The following is a 10,080-nucleotide window of genomic DNA, read 5'->3' on the forward strand; positions in this document are numbered from 1 at the left end:
CTCAGGATATTACAGAACTCCTTATACCTCAACCAGACTATAACAAGTATAAAACTACTAGATGCCACTGCAGACATTATGGCATTTATTGTGGGTGTCTTCCTGCGGCCGAACATTGATGCATTGGCATGCTGTGCTGTGGAGTGGTAAGAATTCAAGATAGGATTTCGTTATATGATGCCCCACAGCAGGAATTCCAGATCTCGGTTAAATGTTTGTAATAGATTATTTCTGAATCTCTTTATTTTGAACGGATCCCATCGCCAGACTCGTGTCCCCTGTAACCCGAATGCTGCATTTCTACATTCTACCCTTGCAGGCCGCATCAGCAAGTTCTATCAATTAACCCACTTGTCAGAATGTCAGATTAGGCGTAGTTTTGCACTGCTCCACCAGGATCGCTCGGAACGATAGGCAACACAACACAGCCTTATAATTGCTCAAGAATGTTTTCAAAATAGGCTGGGAAACATTGTGTAGGTGACCTGAAGAGGTTGAGTAAAGTAACTAACAGAACGGGAACATCATCTCGAATACACATTTCAGGAAGGTAACCTTTTCAACTGACTAGGCTAACACCTTTCTCCACAGGAAGAGGCAATGCAGTTCACAGCTTTGGAGTTTGCCTTTATATCGCATTTAACAGTTGTATGTCAAGAATTCCCGGGGGAAATTTTTTGTTGTCTTGTTTAAATGAAAATTCCTAAATACAATCAAATCATCTAATGTGGGAATAGCCAAGATGTTTGGAAAGGTTCAGCACAATCTTTCTATAGTAAGAATGCTTGTGGATAGTTTTAAATGTGTACTCTGCAAATAGACACAGCATCAGCCCGGCTCAGCTGGAAGCACCATCAACTCGGAATCCGAAAGTTGTGAGTTCAAGCCCCATGTTGGGATTTTGAGCTCATAATTTAGCAGTCATAGTCTGACACTCCAATTTATTGCCAAGGAGCACTGCATTGTTAAACTGGATTCTCAAATGTGCCTGTTCAGTTTGATGGCACTATTCGAAAAGAGAAGTGAGTTTTTCCTGAGATCCTGGCCACAACTCTTACAGGTAAAAAATATATATTTGCTTCATGACTGCTTATAAGACACTGGTATGACTCTAGAAATGCGGTCAATATGCTTTGCAGAAAAACTCGAGTTTTTGACATGTTTAGTCAGGATAAGGTGCTGTACCAAATGCAATAGTTATTATTATAAACAGAGGAATGTGATGCATTTTTTATTTCCACAAATGGGCTGACCAGTTAACTCACAAGCGATAAGTTAAGATTCAGTTATGGTTGACACAAAAAGTGGAGATTTTGTAAAAAAAAACTGCTTCTACTCTAAATGCATCGTTCCTTTTATTATTGAAAGTTTAAATGGACTGATTCAAAAATGTTATTTGGGTTATTCATGGGTCAGGAGGTGTGCACCTTTTCAGATGCAGAGCCGAGTTTGGTGGGAAACTTTTTATGCAGTCTCTCGCATAGTGTAGACTGTAGAAGATAGTTTACACTGAGGAAGGTGTGGGAATATCACTAGTAATGTGTTAGTCTCTTCAGAAGAGAACGTGGAGCAGGGAGAAGAGGAGGAAGCTTTAGCTCTCATGAGGTTGGGGGAATGATCCCATATAAATCCTTCAGTTCACATTTATTTTCAAGTATTTATGGCATCCAGTTAAATAATTGACACCAGAGTCTTGGTATGTGATGGTTAGCAGCAATCTTTCTCAGTGAAGTGGAACTTGGATGCATCATGAGATAACTGTTCTCACAACATATCAGACTGCCGGCACTTTGGGAACTGGAATTTCTAGTATTAACTTTGTAGCAACTCAGCCCCCTAATCCCCTGTATCTTCATTCTTTTCATTTGATATAGTGCCTCATCATGTCATCAGAAGATCTAAAAGCAGTTCACAGAATTCACTGCAAAGTATAAGTAATAATAATAATAATCCTTGCATTTGATATAGCACTTTTCACGTCTCCTAGACGTCTCAAAGCTCTTCACAGAACATATAACTGTAAAGTGAATTGACTGTATATTTGTGAGCGAACCGCGGCAGTCAATTGCGCACAGCAGTGTCCCACAAACGGTCGTGGATTGAAGTGACCAATTTATTATTTTTTTCTTGAGGGATTATTATTAGGGCTGTGGAGTAAGGAAATTTGCCTAAGGTTTCACCCTGCTGGGAATCAAACCCAGGTCTCTTGCTTGAGAGTCGAGTGCTCTAGCCACTGAGCTACAGTACTCCACAAATATTCTAAGGAATTCTAAAATAGGCACAAAAACGAAATATTTTCTCTATCCTAAAAGTCAATGGACGCACCTCTGATAATTCAGCACTCACTAGACATTTCACTGGACTGTCAGTCCAGACTATTAATCTCAAAACCCAATATTGGGCTTTGAGCTCACAACCTTCTAACCCAGAAGTGAGGGAGAAGCAATTCCAACAAGTATATTGGTAGGCAATCATAGCAGCCAGTAATCAATCATTCTGGCTCTCCTAAATCCATGTCCTAATGGTGCTTTCTACTTCCCCTCGTTGTAGGATATCCTTTGGTTCATACACTGCACTGCTCTTCTGTTGACCTGGATGGTAAATGAAGAACAGTGAAAATAAAAGCAAGATTTTTCCAACGATTTTTTTATATATGATTTGCAGTCAACCAACAAGCATCAATGAAGCCAATAACACACACTATGGTTCCCTGCAGAGGAACTGCCCAACGGGAGTAGGTGTTGACAAGGGCCAAGTTAATTTCTTCTCACAGCATGTCAGTCTGATAACAATTGTATGGCAGCTGTTTAGTATAGGATTATTGTTCACAGCAAGACATCACAACTCTGAGAGACATAAGAGGGTAAAGCATTTACCCTCTACATTCTTTTGGATTATTTTGGTACAAAAGAGGTTGAATGCTAACCCATAGAGATTGATCATTCACTTCACGACTTGATATGGCAAAAAGGTGGGGCTTTAGGATTAAAAGATCTGTCAAGATCTAGTAAATTGGTGGAACAGGCTCAATTGGCTAAATGCCTGTTTTTGTTTCCCTTATGTTTCTGTGTTTCTCCCATTCATAAAGGGAAGGGAGTTTCTCCCGGAGTTCTGGCCAACAATCAAGTTAAGAAAAAATAGTCATTGACTTATATAACTGTTCGTGCGACATTGCTGTCTGCAAACTGGCTGCTGTGATCGCCTACCAATATATTTATACTTTGCAGTGAATTCTGTGAACTGCTTTCAGACGTTCTGATGACATGATGAAGCTCTGTATCAAATGGAAAGAATGAAGATACAACAAGTAAAGTACAAGGAAACCATTAAATAAGAGGTACCCCACTGAATTACAATAAGCCAAGCTATCATAATGCACTTGTGTAACGCTATATAGTAATAGTGAGTTTCAGTGTTTGCCTGCTATTACAATAAAAGCTAAGTCACAAATGTGTCACATACACATGTTCTGCTACACGTTAAGCTTTTATGATTTATATTTGGAGGTAACATTCTGAATGCTTCAGCTGTGAAGCATTGGTGTCGGAAATGACCAAAAAACGTCCGGTGAGCAAAGCAGCCGTCTCTTCCCGCCAGCGAATTCCTGCGTGGCTTTTACTGGGGGAATTTGCCGACTTGTAATTCTTTTTCATACCAGTCGTATACCATTACCAATGTTCAACATGGTGTCTTTAACAAAATCCAACACGAGAAACATTGGTAAATGTTAACAATTCCCTTTATCAACAGTTCAAGTTTAATATTGATCACAGGAAGACAGGATATGTGAAACTTGCCTCAATGATCCGTTTCACTCACAAAAATACACGAGACACCAGCAGGAGGAAACTTTTAGATGCTGGTCCCGTACCTGTGAATAACTCACCCAGATAGTTACTGTGTTCAGTCTGTGAATTCTTTCTGCAATGAGTAATGCGCTTGTAGTAATAACCATCACTTGCCGATGATGTTTTGGAACATTAGTTGTAAAGACTATTAAAGAGAGAGAGTGAGCAGGAGGGTGGAATTACACTAATTGGCTTGTGTGGAGAAAATCATCAGCATAGACTTGATAGGTCAAATGTATGCTTCTGTGCTTTAATATTCTATGATCTTGCGATTCTGGATAAGGGAAGAGCTTTAGCAACAGAAGCCAATACAAATTCATCGGGCATTCCTTGTAGTGTATTACTGCGAGACAAGAAAGCGTCTCCTTTGATGCTCCACATGAAGCTAGATCAGTGACCTTTTACAGTTCTGCAGCTTTTGACAGTATAGCTTCTCAGACCGATTGAGGAGCTAGGGTTTTGTCATATCGGGCAAGCTGCTGAACAGGATAATTGAGTTCCTCGGAGAATGTAAATTACGGATATGATAAATGGATGCTTGTCTTCTCGCTCACACAGCAAGGGAGTGCACTTGGCCCACTATTTCATGTCTTCAGCAGTCTTCTGGTGGATGGCATCGAATGTGACACTTTCCTTGCTTGTGACGATTAACTTCTGAAGTAGCTACTGAATCATTACTGCCAGCTATAGATAGAACTGGACAGAGACTGGACAGAGAGTGGACAAATTGTATGTTATCTTTAGTACCGAGAAGACCAAGTCAATAACTGTCTGGAAAGATAGACTGTCCTGCTGTCATCTGCCTCCACTACATAATAGCTGCAAACTTGCTACGGTTATAAATATTCAGCTCTTTAGCTTGGAAATCACATTTAATCTATACATGGACAAATACATGGCATAGATGAATGGAAAAGCTGCTGGAAGAATGGGCATCCATTTCAGCCCAATTTGTCACAATAGGCAGGTTTTGTGTTTTCCAAAACCCGTGTGTGTGTGTGTTTGTGTGGGTGGGTGGGAGTTGGTCTAAACCAGACTGAGAGTTCCATGTATCTCACCTACACATGGAAATTCCTGTGTGTGGAATGAAATGGATACTCTCTTCCTAGAGGGATACACACTCTGCTTATGTAATTCCGAAGAGTTGGGAAGGGAAGAAATTGTGACAGAGAACAAAAGGAGGGAATTGGATACATTCTGCTTATTGAGGTTAAGTATTAAGTTAAAGTTCATTGTTGGAAGATAGTCAGGGTGGATGGAGTATTTTTATTTATAGAGTGATTGACACTGTCAGTGGGTGTTTGAAACCATAAGGTGTTCCAATCCCCAGCCCGGTTATCACCTTGAGGAGCATCAATTTTTTTCTACAAAAAAAATCAATATGTGAACAGTAACACAATGGCAACTGTTATACAGTCAGATTGTGGTAATCTAGGTTCCGATTTAAATATATAGTGCAGATGACTCCATCTCAGCAGCACAGTAGTCTATCAGACCGGAAAATTGGCCTGCATGAATCAAACATGAAAAGAAAACATAGAACTTGCTGTCATCTGTTTTGAAAGCACTGCATTGTGTTATCCAGTAACTGCATTTTAATTCTAAATACAAAAGGGTTGATAGATTTGGATTACTCCAGGATGAAGCAAAGGGCTTTGCTGCAATTGTAAATCAATGCCAGCATCTTTGGTTTTGCATTAGGTAAAGTGTAAATTGCCTGGATCAATAATGCTCAAAAGTATTTATTTGGGGTCAGTGATGTTCATGGGACCATTGAAATGCAACCGAATTGTCACAGTGGAGTTTAGTTATAAGCATGTCAGCAACTAATTGTCCTCTTTGATGCCATTGCAGCTTGGGTGCAAACACCTCTTTGTCCAGCGCCTTGGCTTTGTCCAGCACCTTGAGACGTCCTCCCAACATGAAAGGCACTGTATAGTTACCAATAATAGCAATAATAGTAATCCTTGCATTTGATATAACAACAACAAAATTACATTTGTATAGTGCCTTTCACGTCAGGGGGACATCTCAAGATGCTGGATAGACAGAGTTTTGGACCCAAGCTGGGAGCCGGGATCGGGGAGGGTGGAGAACATGGGGGGGAAGCAGGGTAATCAAAAGCACGGTCGAAGAGGAGGGTCTTGAGACGGGTCTTGAAGGAGGCAAGGGAGGGGGCGAGGTGGAGGGATTCTGGGATGGAGTTCCAGAGAGTAGGGGCAGAGTGGTAGAAAGCTCGCCCGCCAATAGTAGGGCGAGCGAGGCAGAGGATGTGAAGCAGTCTGGAGCCCGCTGAGCGGAGTGAGCGGGCAGGATGGTAGGGGGTTAGGAAATCACAGAGGTAGTGGGGAGCAAGACCATGGAGGTGAGGATCAGAATCTTGAACTGTATCCTCTGTGTGATGGGAAGCCAGTGGAGTCGGGCGAGGATGGGGGTGATAGGGTCACAGAGCCTGTTGCGGGAGACGACACGGGCTGCAGAATTCTGGATGATCTGCAGCCTATGGAGGGAGGAGTTGGGGAGGCCAACAAGCAAGGAGTTTGCATAATCAAGCGTCGATGTAATGAAAGCGTGTATGAGGATGTTTTATAGTGCCTTATCACGTCTTTGAGACATCTCAAAGCACTTCACAGAATATACTGTACAGTGAATTGACTATATACTTTGTGGGCAAAATATGCATTTTGTTATTTGATATCCATAAATAGCAAAGGGAAGCTCATAAGATGAGTGTCATAGTTCAGTTCATGGGAGTTGTCTTGCCCGGTTCATTTTTGCCTTGAGCGTATTTCTTCCCCCGTCTCCATCTTCCAGCAACTAACCAGTCGTTAATAAGTTGGTGTCAGTGTAAACAAAATACCACCTGTGCTTTGCAAAGCTGCAGTTGGTAAATGTTAAATGTATTTATAGCTTTTCATGTGTATTAGTCATTTGTTTATGGTGCAAATTAAAGTCAAATGTAGGTGGTCCCACTGGAGTGAGATTGCCCTCAGGGCAAGTTTTGTTGTGAGAATGATTTATAAAGAAACTCAAGGAGGTTGGAAAGAGTGAATTCTCTCAGTTTGGAAACCATCGGTCCCTCGACTCCCTATAGAGAGACATGAGCTTGAGAGTGATACTTAGAATGTGTGCTGTGATGCTTTGAGGATTTGCGATCGCACTCAACCACCAATTGTGTGATAAAAGATTTGCAAGCCAAATTCATCAAAGCAATTTGAAGATTCCAAATCCATCAACAAATGGAAAAAGAATCAGAATTCTTGGTCAATTTTGGGTGGGGAGGGATGGCAGCGATCATTATGCTTTGAAATAACTGCATGAAACAAAGTTTAGACACCGATGCCACATTGAACATAAAAATAGTGACTTTACCTTGCTTGCCCACAATGACCTCAAAGCACATGAAATAATAAAATCACAAAGCAACGTTTTAGGCACTGATACAGCTTACTCACCTAATTTCCTGAAAAAATACTTCAAAAAGTACCCTGTTCATCTACAAATAGACAGTCTCTACATATTACAGCCACATCCTGTGAAACACTTTGAGATGTCCTCCAATGTGAAAAGAGTTATAGAAAATGCAAGGAATATTATTATCTCATCATCAAATAGCCCCGATTCCGTAGCCCTCAGGCACGGTGAGCCTAACTGATAAAAACACACCCTTTATCTGGCATAAGATGTCATCATTACACACATTGTGCAGCAGGATATTTATAAATCAATATGCATATAGTAGTCAGCTCTTTCCTGGACTCTCTGTATAAGATTGTCAAATATATCCACTTGTATGCTTTTCCCCACTGGACAACTATAAAGTCATTTGAAAGTGTACTTTATGAATGCTTTATTCCACAAACATTAAGAATCACTGCTTTAAGAATATTTTTAATTTTACTATATCATGTACAAATTGAATTACAGAATGTATTATGTGCAGTGCTTTCTGAATTAAGTTTATTTAACACTGCAATTAAATTTATGCAGAATACTAAAAAAAGAAAGTTCTGTCCTAGCATATTCTTTATTATTCGCGCAACGGCTTTAAGAATTATGTTAATATAATGTTTTGCTAAATTAAATTTGTGTTCCAGGCAACACCAAAACACTTCAGAAGGGATTCTTAAGGTATGATGAAATATTTAAATCTTTCCTCATCCAGGGAGATAATTGAAGATGTCAATGCATTAAGTGGATTACTGTTCCCCTGAGACACTCTCCATCTATTAGTCTTTTGGGTTCTGAAGGTGTGAAATCCTGTTGTGTTAAATTGGCTTTGCTTCTGGTAACTGACCAACCAATTTATGAAACACGATAGCCCAAACTTCTGTGTTCTCAGTACCTTACAAGACTGATTATTACAACAGCAATGACCTGGATGTCCCCTAAGCATTAGAGCCCTCATCAAGAAGGGTTGACAAAGCCTGCAGAACTGAAGCTTGCTGAATGAGTGATTGAATGTGATGTATTTTTCTTTACTTTGAATATCCCATGTTCTTTTATTTTTACATTCCAGTCAATAAAATCTGCCGGGCTGTTTGATGGGATAATAATGTACTGAGGCAAGAGGGGTTTGGGATGAATGTCAGATATTGGCCAAGTACCCCAAAGTGAACTTTAACCTAAAGTTAATGCAGCGCCAAAGGCAATAGAGACATTCGGAACATTGAAAACACACCCTAGCAATTCTGGTTGAAGTAAATTAATTGCCATTTGTTTTCCTTTTTCAAATAAATCTGTCAAATGTTTAATTTAATCCCGAACATGCCTGCCAGAAAAAGTAAAAACTCATCATTCAATAGCAACTGGAGCGAAACTACACTATCAATTCAGAGAACGTACTCCTACTCCTATGGATAATACAGTAGGAGATTACAACACTGATCTGAATATGCCTCAACTCCATCTAATACAGGAACGATAAATCATACTGAGATCTGCAATGACCAAGATGCTGAAGAAGTGAAATCTCTGGCGAACACATGAAAGGTTACTTTACGCTGGCGAGGAAGAAAAAAACACTTTAATAATAGCAGAATCTCAGGAGTGGAAAAAAGTTAGTGCTAACTTCTTCCCATTATTTATTCAGTCATCGGTAAAAGAGAAGAATGTCAAACAATAAAGGATTATGTTAAAGGATTACATACGACCATCATGTTGACCCCAAATTAAAAAGCAAAATCCCACACTACGTGCTCTCTTTTATACTTCAATGCTTATATTTCACCAAATTACCTCTTCAAATAAAACACAGTTAAATCTGAAGAAGCACATCACTAATCTGTCAATTTTGTGGCTGAAATTGATTCACATGTCCTCAACGTAGTTACCCTGCAGCAGGGTTTCAGTGCAATTTGTGTCCAAATTAATTCAGTGAACGCAGTGTAGCATGCTTTATACATTCTGCATTGACTCCGCACAAATCCAGTAATGACACCATCTACCATTTGGGGACCAGATTAGAGCTGTTAAACTACAAGGCACCATTCAAGGTCTTTATGCCCAAATCTTTTTTTATATAATTTTCAACTGTGAAAAGTAAGTAACGCAAGACTCGTTTTGTGAGTTACCTGATGGCGGTCACTGCAAGCAGGCATGTGAGAAACTAAATGGTATGTACAGAGTGTGTGTTAATCAAGGCTGAGATCATTCTAGGCCAGAGCAAAGAACAAATGAGGCCTGGAGTCTCTTGGTAGAAGCAGCCAACGTCAGCCTGGGCCTCAGTGTGCCGACCACGTCAGCTGTGTTCTTGTCCACTGGAGGGGAAAAAAGGCTGCATAATAATACAGAGCCTGCACACCCACTGGGAGAGGCAGACCACATCATCCAGAGTCACTAGATCCACAGGGAGGAATCAGACCACGTTAACCGAAGGCTTCAAGCCCCCATTGTAAGTAAGGAGCCAGCAACATTCAAGGACCTGAAGCAATCAAGATTTGTGCGTCAGCCTGGGAATTTCAGACAATCTGTCAGTTTAAGATGAAAGTGTCAATCCAGGGAGCTTGGTTCAGTTGGGATGAAAAGAATGCCTGCTGATGAAGCCTAGAGCAAGCCTTCAGGAAGGACTGTATCACTGGAGGAGCCAAGGAGGGAGGGCATCTTCCGTTGTGGCTAAATGTGGAAAAACATGTACAACATCCATGGGAAAAGGTTGTGTTATTAGAATAAAAGGATATGCCCAAAATGGTAAACTATTTTTCTCTTTCAGTACGGATCATGCTGCTGTGGA

This window comes from Callorhinchus milii, unplaced genomic scaffold, assembly GCF_018977255.1.
Source record: "Callorhinchus milii isolate IMCB2004 unplaced genomic scaffold, IMCB_Cmil_1.0 Scaffold15, whole genome shotgun sequence".
Classification (NCBI taxonomy): Eukaryota; Metazoa; Chordata; class Chondrichthyes; order Chimaeriformes; family Callorhinchidae; genus Callorhinchus; species Callorhinchus milii.